Raw genomic sequence first — 19611 nt, forward strand, 5'->3', positions numbered from 1 at the left:
GGGTTATAGAAGACATCAAGGAGGAAATCAAAAAATTCTTAGAGATTAATGAAAACACTGACACAACATATCGGAATCTATGGGACACATTGAAAGCAGTTCTAAGAGGAAAATTCATTGCTTGGAGTTCATTCCTTAAAAAAAGAAAAAACCAACAAATAAATGATCTCATACTTCATCTCAAAATCCTAGAAAAAGAAGAGCAAAACAACAGCAAAAGAAGTAGAAGGCAAGAAATAATTAAAATCAGAGCTGAAATTAATGATATCGAAACAAAAGAAACAATTGAAAAAATTGACAAAACTAAAAGTTGGTTCTTTGAAAAAATAAACAAAATCGACAGACCCTTAGCCATGCTAGCAAAGAGAAGAAGAGAGAGAACTCAAATTACTAACATAGGGGATGAAAAAGGCAATATCACAACAGACACTTCAGATATACAGAAGATAATCAAAAATTATTTTGAATCCTTATACTCCAATAAATTAGAAGATAGCGAAGGCATTGATAAATTTCTTAAGTCATATGATCTGCCCAGATTGAGTCAGGAGGATATAGACAACCTAAACAGACCAATATCAATTGAGGAAATAGAAGAAACCATCAAAAGACTACCAACTAAGAAAAGCCTAGGACCAGATGGGTATACAGCAGAGTTTTACAAAACCTTTAAAGAGGAACTAATACCAATACTTTTCAAGCTACTTCGGGAAATAGAAAAAGAGGGAGAACTTCCAAATTCATTCTACGAGGCCAATATCACCCTGATACCTAAACCAGACAAAGACACTTCAAAGAAAGAAAACTACAGACCAATATCTCTAATGAACCTAGATGCAAAAATCCTCAATAAAATTCTGGCGAATCGGATACAAAAACATATCAAAAAAATTGTGCACCATGATCAGGTAGGATTCATCCCTGGGATGCAAGGCTGGTTCAATATACGGAAATCAATAAATGTTATTCACCACATCAATAGACTTAAAAATAAGAACCATATGATCATCTCGATAGATGCGGAAAAAGCATTCGACAAAGTACAGCATCCCTTTATGTTCAAAACTCTAGAAAAACTAGGGATAACAGGAACATACCTCAATATTGTAAAAGCAATCTATGCTAAGCCTCAGGCTAGCATCATTCTGAATGGAGAAAAATTGAAGGCATTCCCTCTAAAATCTGGAACAAGACAGGGATGCCCTCTCTCACCACTTCTGTTCAACATAGTTCTCGAAACACTGGCCAGAGCAATTAGACAGACGAAAGAAATTAAAGGCATCAAAATAGGAAAAGAAGAACTTAAATTATCACTATTTGCAGATGACATGATTCTATATCTAGCAGACCCAAAAGGGTCTACAAAGAAACTACTAGAGCTAATAAATGAATTCAGCAAAGTGGCAGGATATAAAATCAACACGCATAAATCAAAGGCATTCCTGTATATCAGCGACAAATCCTCTGAAATGGAAATGAGGACAACCACTCCATTCACAATATCTTCAAAAAAAATAAAATACTTGGGAATCAACCTAACAAAAGAGGTGAAAGACTTATACAATGAAAACTACAGAACCCTAAAGAGAGAAATAGAAGAAGATCTTAGAAGATGGAAAAATATACCCTGTTCATGGATAGGCAGAACTAACATCATCAAAATGGCGATATTACCAAAAGTTCTCTATAGGTTTAATGCAATGCCAATCAAAATCCCAACGGCATTTCTTGTAGAAATAGAGAAAGCAATCATGAAATTCATACGGAAAAATAAACGACCCAGAATAGCAAAAACAACTCTAAGCAGGAAGTGTGAATCAGGCGGTATAGCGATACCAGAATTCAAACAATACTACAGAGCAATAGTAACAAAAACAGCATGGTACTGGTACCAAAACAGGCGGGTGGACCAATGGTACAGAATAGAGGACACAGAAACCAATCCACAAAACTACAACTACCTTATATTTGATAAAGGGGCTAAAAGCATGCAATGGAGGAAGGATAGCATCTTCAACAAATGGTGCTGGGAAAACTGGAAATCCATATGCAACAAAATTAAACTGAATCCCTTTCTCTCGCCATGCACAAAAGGTAATTCAAAATGGATCAAGGAGCTTGATATCAAATCAGAGACGCGCCGTCTGATAGAAGAAAAAGTTGGCTATGATCTACATACTGTGGGGTCGGGCTCCAAATTCCTCAATAGGACACCCATAGCACAAAAGTTAATAACTAGAATCAACAAATGGGACTTACTCAAACTAAAAAGTTTTTTCTCAGCAAAAGAAGCAATAAGAGAGGTAAATAGAGAGCCTACATCCTGGGAACAAATCTTTACTCCTCACACTTCAGATAGAGCCCTAATATCCAGAGTATACAAAGAACTCAAAAAATTAGACAATAAGAGAACAAACAACCCAATCAACAAATGGGCCAAGGACCTTAACAGACACTTCTCAGAGGAGGACATACAATCAATCAACAAGTACATGAAAAAATGCTCACCATCTCTAGCAGTCAGAGAAATGCAAATCAAAACCACCCTAAGATACCATCTCACTCCAGTTAGATTGGCAGCCATTATGAAGTCAAACAACAACAAGTGCTGGCGAGGATGTGGGGAAAAGGGTACACTTGTACATTGCTGGTGGGACTGCAAATTGGTGCAGCCAATTTGGAAAGCAGTATGGAGATTTCTTGGAAAGCTGGGAATGGAGCCACCATTTGACCCAGCTATTCCCCTTCTCGGTCTATTCCCTAAAGACCTAAAAAGAGCATGCTACAGGGACACTGCTACATCGATGTTCATAGCAGCACAATTCACAATAGCAAGACTGTGGAACCAACCTAGATGCCCTTCAATAGATGAATGGATAAAAAAATGTGGCGTTTATACACAATGGAGTATTACTCTGCATTAAAAAATGACAAAATCATAGAATTTACAGGGAAATGGATGGCATTAGAGCAGATTATGCTAAGTGAAGCTAGCCAATCCCTAAAATACAAATGCCAAATGTCTTCTTTGATATAAGGAGAGTAACTAAGAACAGAGTAGGGTCGAAGAGCATGAGAAGAAGATTAATATTAAACAGGGATGAGAGGTGGGAGGGAAAGGGAGAGAGAAGGGAAATTGCATGGAAATGGAAGGAGACCCTCAGAGTTATACAAAAGTACATACAAGAGGAAGTGAGGGGAAAGGGAAAAATAATACAAGGGGGACAAATGAATGTCAGTAGAGGGGGCAGAGAGAGAAGAGGGGAGGGGAGGGGAGGGGAGGGGGGGTAGTAGAGGATAGGAAAGGCAGCAGAACACAACAGACACTAGTATGGCAATATATAAATCAATGGATGTGTAACTGATGTAATTCTGCAATCGGTATATGGGGTAAAAATGGGAGCTCATAACCCACTTGAATCAAAGTGTGAAATATGATATATCAAGAACTATGTAATGTTTTGAACAGCCAACAATAAAAAAATTAAAAAAAAAAGAAAATGTAAGATTACAATAATTGGATAAAATTATGGCTCTACTTTATCATGAAAAACTATACAACAAATAAAAAGGATATGATTAAATGAATTCATGGTGTTGAAGATCAGATGTTGAGTGAATAGTAGACTATTTAAAAAATGAATATGCACATTCATAGAATTCATAGAAAATTGTCTAAATACATACAAACACACACGCACACATAGAATTTATGCTTCTGTGGTATCTTAATAGATGATTTCTTTCTCCACTTTACTCTTCCTCCCTCCATATTTCTTCTCTTTGCCTTCTTTTTCTTCTTTTATGTTTGTACCTTTTAAATTTTATACAGAATTATATTTAATTCATTGCCATAATTTGAATATTTGTGTCCTCTTCAATATTCATGTTGGAATTCAATTTTTGCTTAGTCCATTTTGTGCTTCCATAACATAATACCTGAAAATAGATAATTTATAAAGAACAGAAATTTCTGTGAGAAAATACTTCTCACAGTTCTAGGGGCTCAGAAGTCTAAGATCAAGGTGCTGGTATCTGATGAGGGCCTTCATGCTATTTCCTCACATGGCAGAAGAGGGGACACAGGGCAAACCCATTCCCACAAAACCCTCATAAATTCATTCCTCAGCCCCTCCCAAAGACCATGCTATTGAATTAGGGGTTAGGCTCCTAACACATAAATTTTTGGGAGGATGAATTCAGACCACAGCAATCCCCAGTGCAACATATATATAAGAGGTGGGTCTTCAAAAGGTGATTATGCCATGAGGGCTCCTGGTGACTATAAGTACCTGTAAAAGAGCAGCAGGCAATTGGCTGGACCCTTTTGTCCTTCTGCCTTCTGCCATGTAAGGATGCACTAGCAAGGCACCATCTTGGAAGCACTGAGCAGCCCTCATCAGACACTGAGTAGCAGTGCCTTCACCATGGGCTTCCCTGCCTCTGGAACTATAATAAATTTATGTTCCTTATAAATTATCCAGTCTAAGGTATTTTGTTTTATCTGCATGAATGGACTAAGATACTCATGTAATAAATATATACTCCAGAAGATAGGAAGCATCCTTCTATATCACACTGTGTGTAGATTATGATTGCTCCTGGGCCTGAAACACTCCAGAAAGTCTTTGGCTTTGGGAACTTGTATGCAGTACAGCTCTTCTGATTTCATGTGTGGCCTTGTCTTTTTGAAGTCATTGGATCAGGACAGTCTAGGTTCAGAAGGACACAACATAAATTAACCCAGCTTCTACAATGTGGTAATAACATTTCTAACAGCATCCTTATAATTATTTTCTTCTGCCATAAACTTCTTCACTTCTATCAACTCACTGACCAAGCAAAATCTTCCAAGAGCAACTTTCTCTGACAACCATATGTAACATAGGACCTCATCATTCTCTATCCTCTTATCTTGGGTTCTTTTTATTCATCGCACTTATCTTAGGTGGTACCCAATAAATATCATTGAACATATAAATGAATTACTTCTCATCAAAACTTTACAGAGTAGGTACTAGCACCATACCTATTTTCAAGGCTTAGAGAGAATTAAATAGATGGTCCATTTGAAATAAGTTATCAGCATACCTGTTCTTAGCCATTATATATCAGGATGTTCTTTTATCAACTAGTTAGTGTCTATTGTCTCAATGTTAAAAACAGGCACTTGAAAGAGCAGAGATGGATAGATAGTAAAATACTGCTGATAATGAAATGTCCAGACACATGACAAATTACTAAGGGTATGCGTATGAAAAATGATGTGTACTTCCAAGCTATCATCAAGCAATTGAAAATGCCTTCTTTTATGAGAAGGTCAAGATGGTTTTATTTTAAGATCTGTACTTACTGGCAAAATTGATTGCAGTATTTTCAGGGAGAAATATTTTGTTATCTTCTATCTCTGACAGAAAGTAGAAAAAGGAAACACTGAAAACAGGAAAATATGTGTGATATCTATAGAAAGGCAGACACGTAACTTACTGAGCAGCTGAAGAATTAAATCAGAGGTATGTGTTGGCTCTCTTTACAGGCCCTATGCACTTCTCTTTATCATGCAGGATGTGGATCTGGAACCTTTTCTCAGTCATGCCTAAGTTACAAAATGTCACTGGCAATGATCCTATAAGAACTGAAAAAGAGGTGGTCCCTCAAAGGACCCAGAGAAGAGGGATCTGGAACAGGTCTGGTTTGACTGTCCTTACAGTAACTGTGAGCCTGATCTGAGCCAATAACATTAGAGACTTATTTGCATTATGATTATTTATCTAGTTTAATTCCTATACCTTTTGAAAATAAAATAGTTACACTGAGGCTTAAGGTTCTTATTCCTTATCCATCAAGGACAGTCTGGTCTACTCTCTTTTTCACTGTCAGATTCAGATATCTGCCATAAGGAATTAACATTCTGTAATCTATTCTTGTATAAATCTGATTTCTACTCTTTTACAGTTTTATTTTAAAGTAACATTAAGCATCTTCAAATTTCCATGCAAATTTTTTAAGAACACAGGAAATAAGCAATATAGGATTTTTTTTTTTTCAAATTGCAGTTAAAAGCATGTAGAATCCTGCACTGTCATGCATGCCTGTAATCCCAGCAGCAGCTCAGGAGGATGAGGCAGGAGGATCAAGAGTTCAAAGCCAGCCTCAGCAAATGTGAAATACTAAGCAACTTGGTGAGATCCTGTCTCTAAATAAAATACAAAATAGAGCTGGGAAAGTGGCTCAGTGGTCAGGTGCCCCTGAGTTCAATACCCAATACCCCCCCAAAATAAATAAATAAATAACAAAATAACTACAACAACAACAACAAAAACCATACAGAAAATATTACTGTGTTTTGGATGAATGTTATAATTTGGGTACCTTCTGTTTTCACTCCAATCAGACTGCCTCTGGTTACTCTGCACAAAGGCTTTGCTTCAAATGCCAACAGGGGGAAAACAAAAACAAAAACAAAACACTATATTGCCTCCAACAATCTGAGACCACCCACTTGGTGTATCTCAAGTATAATTTCAAATGAGACCAGGGGAAGATCATTGGTTAAATTACATGATGATGTCTGACCACAATGTAGGCATAAATATTAAAGGAAGATTTATCTGCATCTCATGGCCAAATTTCCCTTTTAGTTTCTCTTTTTTGTATAGAGACAAAGAAAAATAAGCAAAACATTAAGAATATGTCATTACATCTTCATAGATATTAAAGATAAAACTAATGAGACCCAAGATAATATACCAAAAATTTATAGGCCAGGATTCAAAAGGTGGGTTAGAGGCAGCCAGACTTACAGATTCTACCTCCATGAGTTAGAATCTGTCTGTTCAATAGTGAGCAGACAGAGACTTGGAGAAATACAGAAACTTTAGAGCATGCAGCAGAGAGTAAACCAGAGTGCCCCAGCACTGATCACACAGCAGAACAGCAGATGGCAGGGGCAGAGGTGAAAGGGAGAGTCCCAATAATCACTAGTAGCACAGGAGTCAGCACCTCGCAGAAACAGTCAAAACAGGTAATAGACTTGGGATGTGTGTAGCTCTGGAGAAGTTTTCAGCACTTTCCAGTATATTCTCTTGGGTCTGTAAGAGGGGGCTGATGGCTGTAGGAATCAAAGCCCCCTCCATTTTCCTATCTCTGGATCTTCATGGCAGTATTACTGCACTAATTTAGTGGGTGGCTTCCTTGAGGGTCATCTGGGGGGCAGGGGAGAGTTTTTGACTCACCAGCCTCTGAGAATTCTGTGTGCTGGGGAACTGGACTGATACACACAAGGAAATGAAGACACTTTCCCTTTAAAACTGCATGTTTGGAAGCCATATGAAGGTGTCCCAGGAGGCCACCAGATTCATGAATTGTGGATTGCACTGGGCCCTCCCTTACCCAAGACTCTGGGAAGGTGGGGCAGCTATAGGGAGTTTAGGGCATTGTAGGAGGAAAGGGAAAACCAGTCCACACTTAGGGAACATCTTTTACAAATTGACTAAATTAATCAAAAGACCTGAATTGGATTTGGCAACCATGTTTGTTATGTTTTTTCAAAGAAATGATCACTTTTTTTTTTGGCCTTGTCTATTGGAAGTGCTCTAACAAAAGACCATAAACTGGGTGGCTTACATATCATATCATTTTGTTTGCACGGTTTTTTAGGCTGAAAGTGTACTATCACAGCAACAGTATGGTCAGGTTCTCACAAGGCTTCTCTCCTAGATTCATGGATAGCCATCTCCTTGCTGTGGCATCAGAAGGCACCAAGTATGAAGGAGCTCTTGAATCTTCTTTTATGAAGCCACTGATTTCCCTCACAAGGCTCCACCCTCATATGCTAATCACTTACCAAAAACCATACCTCCAAATACCTTCATTTCACAAGTAGGTTTCAATATATGAACTTCAAGGGAAGACAAACATTCGGTCCGGTCCATAGGTCCATAATATTCCACCCCTGCAAACTTATGTCTTCACATGCAAAATGCACTCATTCCATCCTGATAGCACCCAAAGTTTTAACTCATTCCATCATCATTTCAAAAGTCAGAAGTATAATGTCACATCTAATTATCCTCTAAATCAAATACAGGTGAAATTCAACGTCTGATGCTTTCTGAGGCAAATTCCCCAACAGCTGTGAACCTATGAAACCAAACATGTTCTGTGCTTCCAAAATACAATGGTAGAATAGGCACAGGAGAGACATTCTCATTCCAAAAGGAAGGAAAAAAAAAAAAAAAGGAATGACAGGTCCAGAGTAAGTCCAAATCCAACAGTGCAAACTCCATTAGGTCTTCAGGTGTGAGAGTGATCGTCTTAGGCTTGATCTCTGTCTTTCAGACTTTGAACCCACTGGATCCTGTCCCTGCACTCTACCTTGCATGTGTGCACCTCCAGGGCTCTGCAGAGTGGCATTGCCCTCATGACTCTCAGCAGAGGCCACCTTTTGAAAGCAAGACTTTGGTTCCCCCTTTTGAAAACAAGGAGGAAGCTGGGCATAAGGAGGCACACCTGTAATCCCAGCAGCTTGGGAGTTGGAGGCAGGAGGACAAGTTTAAAGCCAGCCTCAGCAAGTTAGTGAGGCCCTGTCTCAAAAATACATACGTATGTACGTACATACATACATACATGCATGCATACACACATGCATACATACATAAAGAAATAAAAAGGGTTGAGGACTGGGGATTTGGCTCATTGGTTAAGCGCCCCTGGATTGAATCCTTGGTACAAAAAAAGAAAACAAGAAGGCAGGTCCAGGGATGTTTAAATTGACTCAGGAGTCATTCTTCCCTTGTCTGGAAGAATAGCACATTCTCTCCTATAAATCCTCTCCTGTAAACCCTAGAAGTCTGACAGCACTCCTACATTTCTTCCTACCTTCTTCCCCTTCAATTTCAACTGGTAACTTTCTTGCTGGAGTGACTAAGTCCAATTTTCTGTCTTACACTGATAGAGCTGCTATAACAAAAATGTTAGTGGGAGACACATGGACAACGGAAATTTATTTCTCATAGTTTTGGAAGTTGGGAAATTCTCCAAGAAAGTGATAGCAGATTTGGTTTGATAAGGTCCCACTTCCTGGTTCATAGATGGCCATCTTCATACTGAGTCCTCATATGACAAAAGAACTCTTTGGGGTCTCTTTTATTAAGGACATAAATCTCATTCACGACGACTCCATCCTCCGTACCTAATAACCTCCAATTGGCCCCACCTCCAAATAATATCACATTGAAGATTGGACTTGGGCAGGGGGTGGGCAATAAACTTTCATTTGGTAGCATAGATGATTATGAAACTAACATATTTCTTTTATTAAAAGTATTCATGTAATATTCAGTCTCCACAAAAAACCTAGAATTGTCCTTCTTGTAAGATTACAGTTTGCTGATGCCATAGTGTCAATGATATGGACCTAATTTAGGCACCATCTTTCTCTCCCACACCTTAGTCTAGCATAATAGAAGCAGCTCTGGGAGCACAGAGAATGTCCAGGTGAGGTGGAGGACATTCTGAGTCCATTGACTTTGGACTCACTGATTTTCTGTCCCTTGGGCAGCAAAAAGTTCACTTGTGTACTGAAAGCATTGATTGCAGCCATTGGCCAGTCCCGGAGGATCCTTCAGGTCTCTAGGATGACCTGGGATTTCTGTTCCATAGCTAGCATCTAGGCCCTATCGGGACTTTTTCCCCCCACATATCAGACAGGTGTTCCTGTTGATTTAAGCAGGTGGGAGCATTGAGTCTGGGCAGGGGACTATGGGACATCAATTAAATAATGACATTATACTCCAGGTTGGTGGGAATTGGCCTTACTACTTATCTGACTTCTGAAATTCCATTAAACATGTAAAATTTAAATCACGGTAACTCCTTGGCTGCATCGCAGCTTACCAGACGTACAGAAGGAAAAATGGCTTAATGGGGTTTCGAAACACCTCAAGAATGACTTTTTTGAACTAATTTCCTGGATTTTTTTTTTTTTTTTTTTTTGCTTTCATACTGTTTTTCTTTCTTCAAATTCCATACATTTTCCCAACCAGAACAAAGAGTCAAATCTTCTGTAATGATTATTCCAGTCACTGTCTTCCTTTCGGGCCAAGGATACAAAAGTAAATCAACTTGTTCACATCTCACAGCTGCTATACAACAGCAGGAAGAGATCTGAATGTGTCATTATTCCAAGTGAAGGAAAACTAATTGAAATAAGAAAGAAAAGCATGTGTAGTTCAAGTTCAATCACTGTTTTATAAGGATGTGCCTTAGTAGGAGAATAATCATGACAAGGCTTTTGGTTATTGATCAACTATAAAAAATATCTGAAAAAATTTTCTTCCTATAATTTGGCTTTCAGAGAGGGAATAGTTTAAAATTATAGAAAGCTTTAGATTAATAAGTCTTTACCAGTTTATTATTATTGACTTATTGGGAAATAAGAAACATGGACTAAGTAATGCCAATTTTAGTATTTTTTTTGAAACAATGGTTTAGGAACTTGTGAGAAAGGGTCATTTTCTCTAAGCTTTTCCTTTTTCACCTCTGGTTTTCACCTCACAGTTGAATTGCTGATTGTTCCTTTGAGAGGCAACAACAAATCCCCTTGATATCAATTCAGGAAGTTGTGTCATAGCGCTTGAAGTCAAGGCAGGTTCCTCTTGTCCCCAACTACCTGAAGAAATGCCCATTCCAGAAGTTAATTCCTTGAGTGGTGAGCACAAACAAAGCTTTATGGTTCCCCCTATAGTACCTCAAAAGACGCAGGAGGGGCTCTCATAGGGTCATATGTTGATGCAAAACTTGGAATTTTCACAGAGTTCCCAAATAAGATCCCAAACAATCCAAGTTTTTTTTAATATAGTATTGATATTAATTTATCTTTATTTTTTTCCTATACAAAATAGTATAAGTTTTACCATAGGAAGAGATGATAAGAGTATGCAAAATAATGTAGGAACAATTATATAAATGTATCTATTTACTAACATTTAACAATTATGTTAATGTTCTAGGTTTTTATGATACTTTTTGTGTATTAGACTTTTAAAAATTTACAATTTATTATTTCTTTTCTCATTTATAAATATTTACTTTTGTATCTAATTTTGTAGCTATAAATTAGTGCTCCTTTTCATAAAGAGGCCCCTCAACTGCATAGGATCAGATACTGCAAAATCAGGATTCATTTGATCAGAAGATTTTTCTGTTGTACAGAACAGTGATTGGGAGTTGGAAATCTGTCATGACAGACCTGGTTCAAATCTTGATCCTGCATTTATTTTAACTACATGACCTTGGACAATTTCCTCAAATTCTCTAAGATTCAATTGTTAAATTGGAATACTATTACTATCTACCTCATGATGTCAATAGAATAATATAACAAATGATACTATGTTATATGAAAGCAGTTGAGACCATTCCTGAACAGATGTCAAACAAGTTTCCTAGTCATATGAAACCCAAAGAAAACTATTTCCCCTTCCTCAAACTGACTCCTTCCCTTGCCTTCCCCATCTAGTAGTAACATTAATCCAGTTTATCAGATAAAAAAGAGTTTCATACTCTAAATCTAATTCCATCAACCAACTCTATTGACTTTAGCCTCAAAATATGTCCCCCCCATATCAGATCCTCACCATCTCCACCTTTATTGACACAATCCAAACCCTAAAGTATGTGCTGTACAACTCTCATAATCTTCATCTGGTCATCTTGATCCTGCTTTGACCCTTTATTATGCCTCTCCAGAATCAATGCATTGAAATCCTAATCCCAACTTCTCATTTAGAGAGAGGACTTTTGGAGTTAATTAGGTTACCAAGGCGAAGCCCTCCATGAATGGGATTGATGCTCTTATAAAAGACCCAGAGAGCTCTGCAGTACTTCTGCCATGGGAAGACACAGCAAGAAAACAGATGAAGGAAGCAGCCCTCACCAGACAAAGAATCTGTTGGCATGTTGGTCTAGGAGTTCTCATCCTCCATAACTATGAGAAATAAGTGTGTGTTGTTTACATCACCTAGTCTATGGCATTTTTATCATGGAAGCCTGAGGAGACTAAGACAACCCACCTCCAACCCTGGCCTCAATCTCTCAGGCCCTCTATGCTACTTCTAAGACATTGACTGGCCACTCCCAGTCTGAAGTTACACTTGTCTCCTCCTAACTCCACTCTTCCCATTTGTTCCCACTGATAGCTTTCTGTTATTTTCTTCACTGAAGATATTGGACATGACCCATAGTCTGTTTCTCCAACTCAACTCTTAAAGATCCCATCTGTAACCTAGTTCTCCTTTCCTTGGCTTTCACCAATGCCCCATGCAATGCACACCTGTAATGAAATCATTTTATGTCATGCCAACATGTACCATTGGCCTCTGGTTGAACTTTCTCACCTAGAAACTGACATATTTATTTAAAAATAAATTTCAATGCTCCATTCTGTGAAAAAATTATTGTACATTTTCCATCTCTCACTCCTTCCACTATTTTTTTGTTTTGTTTTTGTTCCACTGGGTCTTCTAGTCCTTATACCTTTACCTTTTACCCCAATCTCTCCAGCCCTTAAGGAGTCACTTTCTTTCTACCCAGTCTATATTACACAACATATCACAGTGACTTTTATTGGATCAGAGTTCAATTTGACTGGCAAGGAATTGCTCTTAAGTCAATATATCTTTCTACCTCCTTGTCCTTGGTAGCTAAGCAATAGTGGAGGAAATCATATAATCATGTAGATGAAGCCACTACAAAGAAAGTTTCTTCTTTTGGGAAATCTTTTGGCTTCTAGCTAATTTTGCAATTCCCCATGGTAATTATTCAAAACCTAAGCATTCCATTTTAGCCATTATAATTTTGGCTTTCTTTCATGATCCAACACTTAACTTGTTTCCATGATAAAATAATAATAATAAAGATTTTAAATTGGATATCTTTAAATCATTCAATAGATAGTTATTAAAGATATTCTATTTTCTGGACACTGTTCACGGTACTCAGGTTATATCACTAAGGCAAGCCAAGTCCCTTCATCATTTTGTGTGTGTGTGTGTGTGTGTTTGTGTGTTTGTATGTGTATGTTACTGTAGAACATAGGGTTGCTTTATTCTGAGCTATATCCCCACCAACCTCTGCCTTTTTTTTTTTTTTTTTTTTGAGAAATGGGCTTGATAAGTTGTTGAGGCTAGCTGTGAATTTGAAATCCTTCTGCCTCAGCTTTCTGAGTTGCTGGATACTCTCATCTTTAACCTCCATTGTCTGTTCAAATATATTCAGAAAATATACAGCAAATATGTTAATTGCCTTCTTCATACCAAGGATTTTTCTTGTATGGAAGAAATGCAACAATTAAAAGGACATACATAAAATAGTCTTTCCTTATGATGTGTTCATTTTAAAGAGGGAATGGAAAAAAACAGTAAAATTAATTTTAAAGTATGTACATACTGTCTACATATGCATATTCTTGCATTTATATGTGTGTCTATTTATATATGTATTCATGCATATATCATCACTGGTAAGCAGGTTAAGGGGCATAGGAAGTGGTTGGGGCATAGAATGTAATGCCAGTAAAATTACCTTTCATTTAACTTAAATAACATTTAGACAAATCCCATGCAGCTCATAAAGAATGGAAATGGGACAACCGAGTGCCAGGTTCTGTGCCCATAAAGAGAGATGATTGGAACATAATATAATAATCAGGTGAAAAGTGGAAAGGTTTATACTGATTTGTCTCTTTTCTCTTTTGCACAAAGGTCAAGGTTAATACTAACAGTAATGTTCTAAGGTTCCAAACTGTGAGTTCTCAGATTAACAAACCTACCAAAAGTTTTAGGTCTAAATAAACTTAATGATCCCTAAAATTAGTATTGGCCTCACAGAAATTTCTAAAGCCTCCCCCATCTGGCCATCTGCACCTCCTTCTCCAGCTTTGTGTGCCTCTGGTAAGAGAACACAACCATCTGCCTTTAGCAAGTACACCCAGTTGCCTTCCAGACAGATTTCCACAAATTTCTAGCACACACACACACACATACACACACACAGAGAGAGAGAGAGAGAGAGAGAGAGAGAAATGAAGGAAATGTAGAGCAATGGATTTAGTATGTTTTTCTCAATACCCAACTGTCAAATATCTTCAGTGTGTGTTTACTAGTTGTATTCCATTGCACTATTCCAACTAAAAACAGATTTTTACCTTTAGTTGTACATTTCTAAATTTAAAAAAACCTTTTATTTCTCATAAAGTTATCTATGCATAAGGGAAATGTATAGTAGAAATACTTTGATCTTTGTCCTCCTGGAATCCATTCAGACTGCTAAGAATGCCCTAATTTCCCCTCAGAAAAACCTTTTCTTCCTCAACCCTCAGTACCTGGCTTACAGTACAGCTCTGGTGTATAGTTCAAATCTCAGCTATAGTATAAACCTGTAGTACAGAATGGGCAGGCAAAACTTGCTGCAATTTGGGGGGAAGCTTGTATGTTCTAGTCAGATCATATAAGGACCATCAAAATGGAATCTAGGCTGCTGGGAGAGAACTTCTCCTTCCAATCAAATGTTGGTGAAAATGAGGTAAAAATAGAATTCTCTGACACTATCGCTTCTCGGCCTTTTGGCTAAGATCAAGTGTAGAATTCTCTGACACTATTGGTTGAATGCAAAATGGTGCAACCACTTTAGAAAGCTGTACATTTTTGTAAGTATTAAATAGAGACCTATAAAACTGAGACATTCCACTTCTAGTGATTTTCACCACAGAATAAAAATTGATGCCCTTATGATATGTGTACACAAACCTTACCACTTTTTTTTTTTACAAGGATCCTCAAACTGGAAACAATCTAAGTATCTACCAGTACATGAATAGATAACCAAAATGCAGTATATACACTTAAAGGAAAACACTCAGCAATGAAATGAATGAGTTTCTTATAGCTGTGACATGATAAATGAATCCCTAAATCTTATGTTCAGCTACAAATAAACACAAAAGAATGCATGGTATATGAATTCATATATTAAAAATTCTAGAAAATGCAAATTAATCTATTGTGACAAAAGCCTTACTGGTTGTTTCCTGTAGTTGAAATAATGGACCCTACTGCTGCAGAGGGGAAAGAAGAATCTACTAAGACCAGTAAGAATGTTTGTTTATCAACGATGATGGTAGAGTCAAAGCCGTTGCAATTGTTAACATTGATTAAGTTGTGAATATATGTAAACAAATTATAGCTCAATATAGTTCGAAAAATTAAATAAAAACTCAACCAATTTGAAATCAATCTGTTTTTTAATCATAATAAGGAATAATTCTAAGTAATCTTTTGTCTAAATTCTACACAAAGTCTTCAGTAACATCGTATCTATGTGAAAGCTAATTCAGAGAACTCCCAGTGCTATATTTGGCTCCCAACTCTGTGAACTTACTACAGATAGGTCAAAAACTTAGGCACTAGAATAGAGACCCTGTGTCTAATAGATGAAAAAATAGGTCCAAATCTTCACCATTGAAAGTTGGCCTAGGAGCTTTCTTAACAAGACTCCTAAAGTGCAATAAGTAAAATCAAGAATTAATAAATCATATGGATTCAAATTAAAAAGCTTCTTCTCAGCAAAGGAAACAATAAAGTGAGGAGAGAGCCTATGGCTTGGGGAAAATCTTTACCATATGTACCTCTGATAAAGCATTAATCTCTATGATATATAAAGAACTCAAAAAACTTAACACACACAAAAAAACAAATAACCCAATAAATAAATGGGCTAAGAAACTGAACAGACACTTCACAGAAGAAGAAATACAATTGATCAACAAATATATGAAAAAGTGTTCAACATCTCCAGCAATTAGGGAAATAAAAGTCAAAACTACTCTAAGATTTCATCTCACTCCAGTCAGAATGGCAATCGTCAAGAATACAGACAACAATAATTGTTGGTGAGGATGTGGTGAAAAAGGTCCACTCATATACTGCTGGTGGGACTGCAAATTGGTGCAACCACAATGGAAAGCAGTATGGAGATTCCTCAGAAAATTGGTAATGGAACCAACATTTGAACCAGCTATCCCACTCCTCAGTCTATACTCAAAGGACTTAAAATTAGCACTATAGTGACACAGCCACATCAATGTTTATAGCAACTCAATTCACAATAGCTAGACTATGGAACCAATCTGCATGTGCCTCAATAGATGAATGGATAAAGAAAATATGGTATATATACTCAATGGAATTAATTACTCAGCTTTAAAGAAGAGTAAAATTATGGAATTTGCCAGTAAATGGTTGGAGTTGGAGAATATCATACTAAACGAAATAAGCCAATCCCACAAAAACCAAAGGTTGAATATTTTCTGTAATATGTGGAGCTAATTCAACATAGGGCCAGAGGCACTAGGAAGGAATAGCATTATCTTACACTAGGTAGATGGAAGTGATGAAAGGGAAGAGGAGGAGATATGGGGTTAGGAAAGATAGTAGAATGAAACACATTTTATTACTGTATATATGTGACTACATGACCAATATGATTCTTCCACATGTATACTCAGAAAAATGAGAAATTATATCCCATCTATGTATGATACATCAAAGTTCATAAATGCATTCTACTGTCATATATAACTAATTAAAACAAATTTTAAAAGTTTAAAAAACAGCTGATTGTTTTGAGAATAACTTCTCCACTGTTAGAGATAGTTTGTGCTCACTGAGAACAATTTGATGTGTGAGGTACTGGTAAGTGTTCAACAACTGGTTTTCTGAAGAATATATTTCCCTTTCTGACTTCTTTGGTACTACTGTACCTTCCAGACCAATCTGAAGCTACTAAGACAATGTCAAACAAAGATTTGGGGAGTGATATTTGCAGTTGCCCCTTGTGAGTTCTTGTGAGCCAACACTAGACAGTGTTGGATTAACCAATGTTGAGCAGGGTCAGTAAAGTCCTATAGCACTGAATTCCTAAAATTGCACACTATGCTTGAATAAACTTGATCAGATTATAAAGTTCAAAAAACAAAATTTCAGTCACTTTAGTTCATTAAATTATTACCTAAACTTTCCAGAGCTTATTCTTTGGAAGGATTTATGTTATTTTTCTACTTTAAAAAATATATTACAAATGCAATTAAAATTATTAATCACATTTTTTATATTAGCACATTTAGTTAGTTGTTATTTATGTAACTACATATACAAGTTCAATCACAGAATACATTTACATCTATTTTTAATTTTTGCATTATTATTTATTTAATTTTATATTATTAAAGATAATTTTGGTTTATGGTGGAGGGGTGCTAAAAAAATTCACTCCAGGTATATAATATGCCAAATAGGTTACTGCATAGATTAAGTATGTAAGCACAGAAATTTCAGAAATAAACAAAAACAAAATTTTAAATGAATATTTCAAATATGACAGTCTAATTAAAAACATAAGCCAGACTTAGCACTAGAATTAGTATTTCTAATTCATTCACACTTCATTCTTTCACCTAAAACACAAACTGAAATGAAAGTTGTTATTGATTTCTTAACCACAGTGCCATGAAAGCTTCTTTGGTATCATTTTTCAAGTTTTTTTAAATAAAATTAATATATTATCATAGATAATACCTATCTTTTGTGGATTCAGAATTCTAACAGAAATTGATATAATCATTTTCATGCCACTGACAAATTCGTAGCAACAAATGTGAAATGGTTTAAGGGACAGAATTGGGAAAGTCAAATCAGATCTTTACTGAAGCCCTGGACAATTATTTAACCCATAGGAACACCTGATCCTTACAACATTTTTTTCCCAAACTTAAAATAAAATTAAAAATTGCATATTGAAAACCCTTTTACTAGAATCTAATAATTACAGTTAATAGTATGTTGATCACTATATTAATCACTTTACAAATATCATCTTACCTATTTTATATAGTCCCCAAACTCTAATTTAGTCTCCATTTTACAGATGAAAAACTGAGGCACACAAAATTTAAATAACTTGTTCATAGTCACAATGTTACTGAGTGGAAGCAGAAAGCTAAAACTTATATCTCTGTTATTTTAAAGCTCATGTTAATGCCAATGCTAATAATTCTTATTTATATAAAGTATTAAATATTAAAGCACATAAATAATTTCTACTTCAATTTGGCTTCTGTGTATAGACCCAAGGCTTCCTAGTGAGAATTTCAAAAAATCAAAAATGGAAATTAGAATATGAAATGGGGTTTGGTGTTTGCTCTAATTCCCATCAAAATTTCTATCCTCCCTCAAATACGTTTCTGAACTCAGAAGCAAGTATGTTTATAATTATTGTTACTGTTCTTTTTATCTCTGTCCCGGTAATCAGAATATGACAACTTAGCTTGAAATTGTCATTTCTTTTTAGTGTAAAGAACAGATCTGTCATGGCCATCAATTCAGAAAGCCATCACTATGATTAAAAATAAGCCAAAACCATTCATCTACTCAGTGAATTCTGAGAGAGAGAGAGAGAGAGAGAGAGAGAGAGAGAGAGAGAGAGAGAGAGAGATTGCAGATAGGTTTTCTTGTTAAAGCTAGTGGAAGCCGTGTGCCTCCAACTTGAACCATGTCCCTAAGTAACTTCACAGGTAGATAAGGAAAAGTATGAGGAGGACAGAGGCTGAGCTTCTGCATTGAATTAAAGTAGTTATATAAAATTTATCTGTCACACTAAGATAGTATTTTTATGCATATAAACTTGAACTCAAAGTAAGAAAATATCTCTTTTTTTCACAGAAAAAAGAAACGTGCATGGAATATTCATTTCAATGTGCTAAGCAGTTCTGAAGACCTTTAATACAGGAGTGAAAAACGCTGGATATTAAATGCTGGGCAGCAGTTCTAGTTTTATCGTTTATTAGCTAAGAGATCTGGGCTAATCCCTTAACTTCTCTTGGCTTCAGATTTTCATCTTTAAAATGATGATAACACAGAGTTTTGTGAGCTTAGTGGCCAGGAAAGCACTATACAAATGTTAGTAATGATAATAGCTCTTATTTGCCATTTCAATACTTGCTATTCTCTGTTTCCCTGCTCCAAGGAAGTCTATGTGATATGTGATAAAAATCTCCTATGCCTCCTCCTCTTTAATCATCATTTCAATCAATCAGTCCCTCTGCATATGCATTTATTTAATTGATATTGACTAATATATTTGTCTTCCTTCTTATCTATTTTAAATATGTCTTTTAAGTGTCCCCCTGTACTCAACACTGTGACTATGGTATACTTACTTGTTTAAGCATTCATCTCTCTGAACGTACTGAAAGTTTCTAAAAGCAGGGACTGTTCTCTTAATATTTCTATCCTAATTCCCTTGGTGCAACATCTATCAATAAATGTTTATTGAATTGGCAATTGCATAATCTATTCATGCATTTTAGTTACCAACTAATTTTAGTTACACTTTACATGTGTAAAGCATACTGTTAGCAGCTAGGGATCTCATGCTACGTCAGGAAATGTCTCTGCCCTGAAGAACCCAGTCTACAGAGGATGAGGGGGCACATGGAAAAGTCGCTTATGAATGGGACTTGCACTGAGGGCTTTGACAGGGTGTGCATTGGGAGCA

This window comes from Marmota flaviventris, chromosome 7, assembly GCF_047511675.1.
Source record: "Marmota flaviventris isolate mMarFla1 chromosome 7, mMarFla1.hap1, whole genome shotgun sequence".
Lineage (NCBI taxonomy): Eukaryota > Metazoa > Chordata > Mammalia > Rodentia > Sciuridae > Marmota > Marmota flaviventris.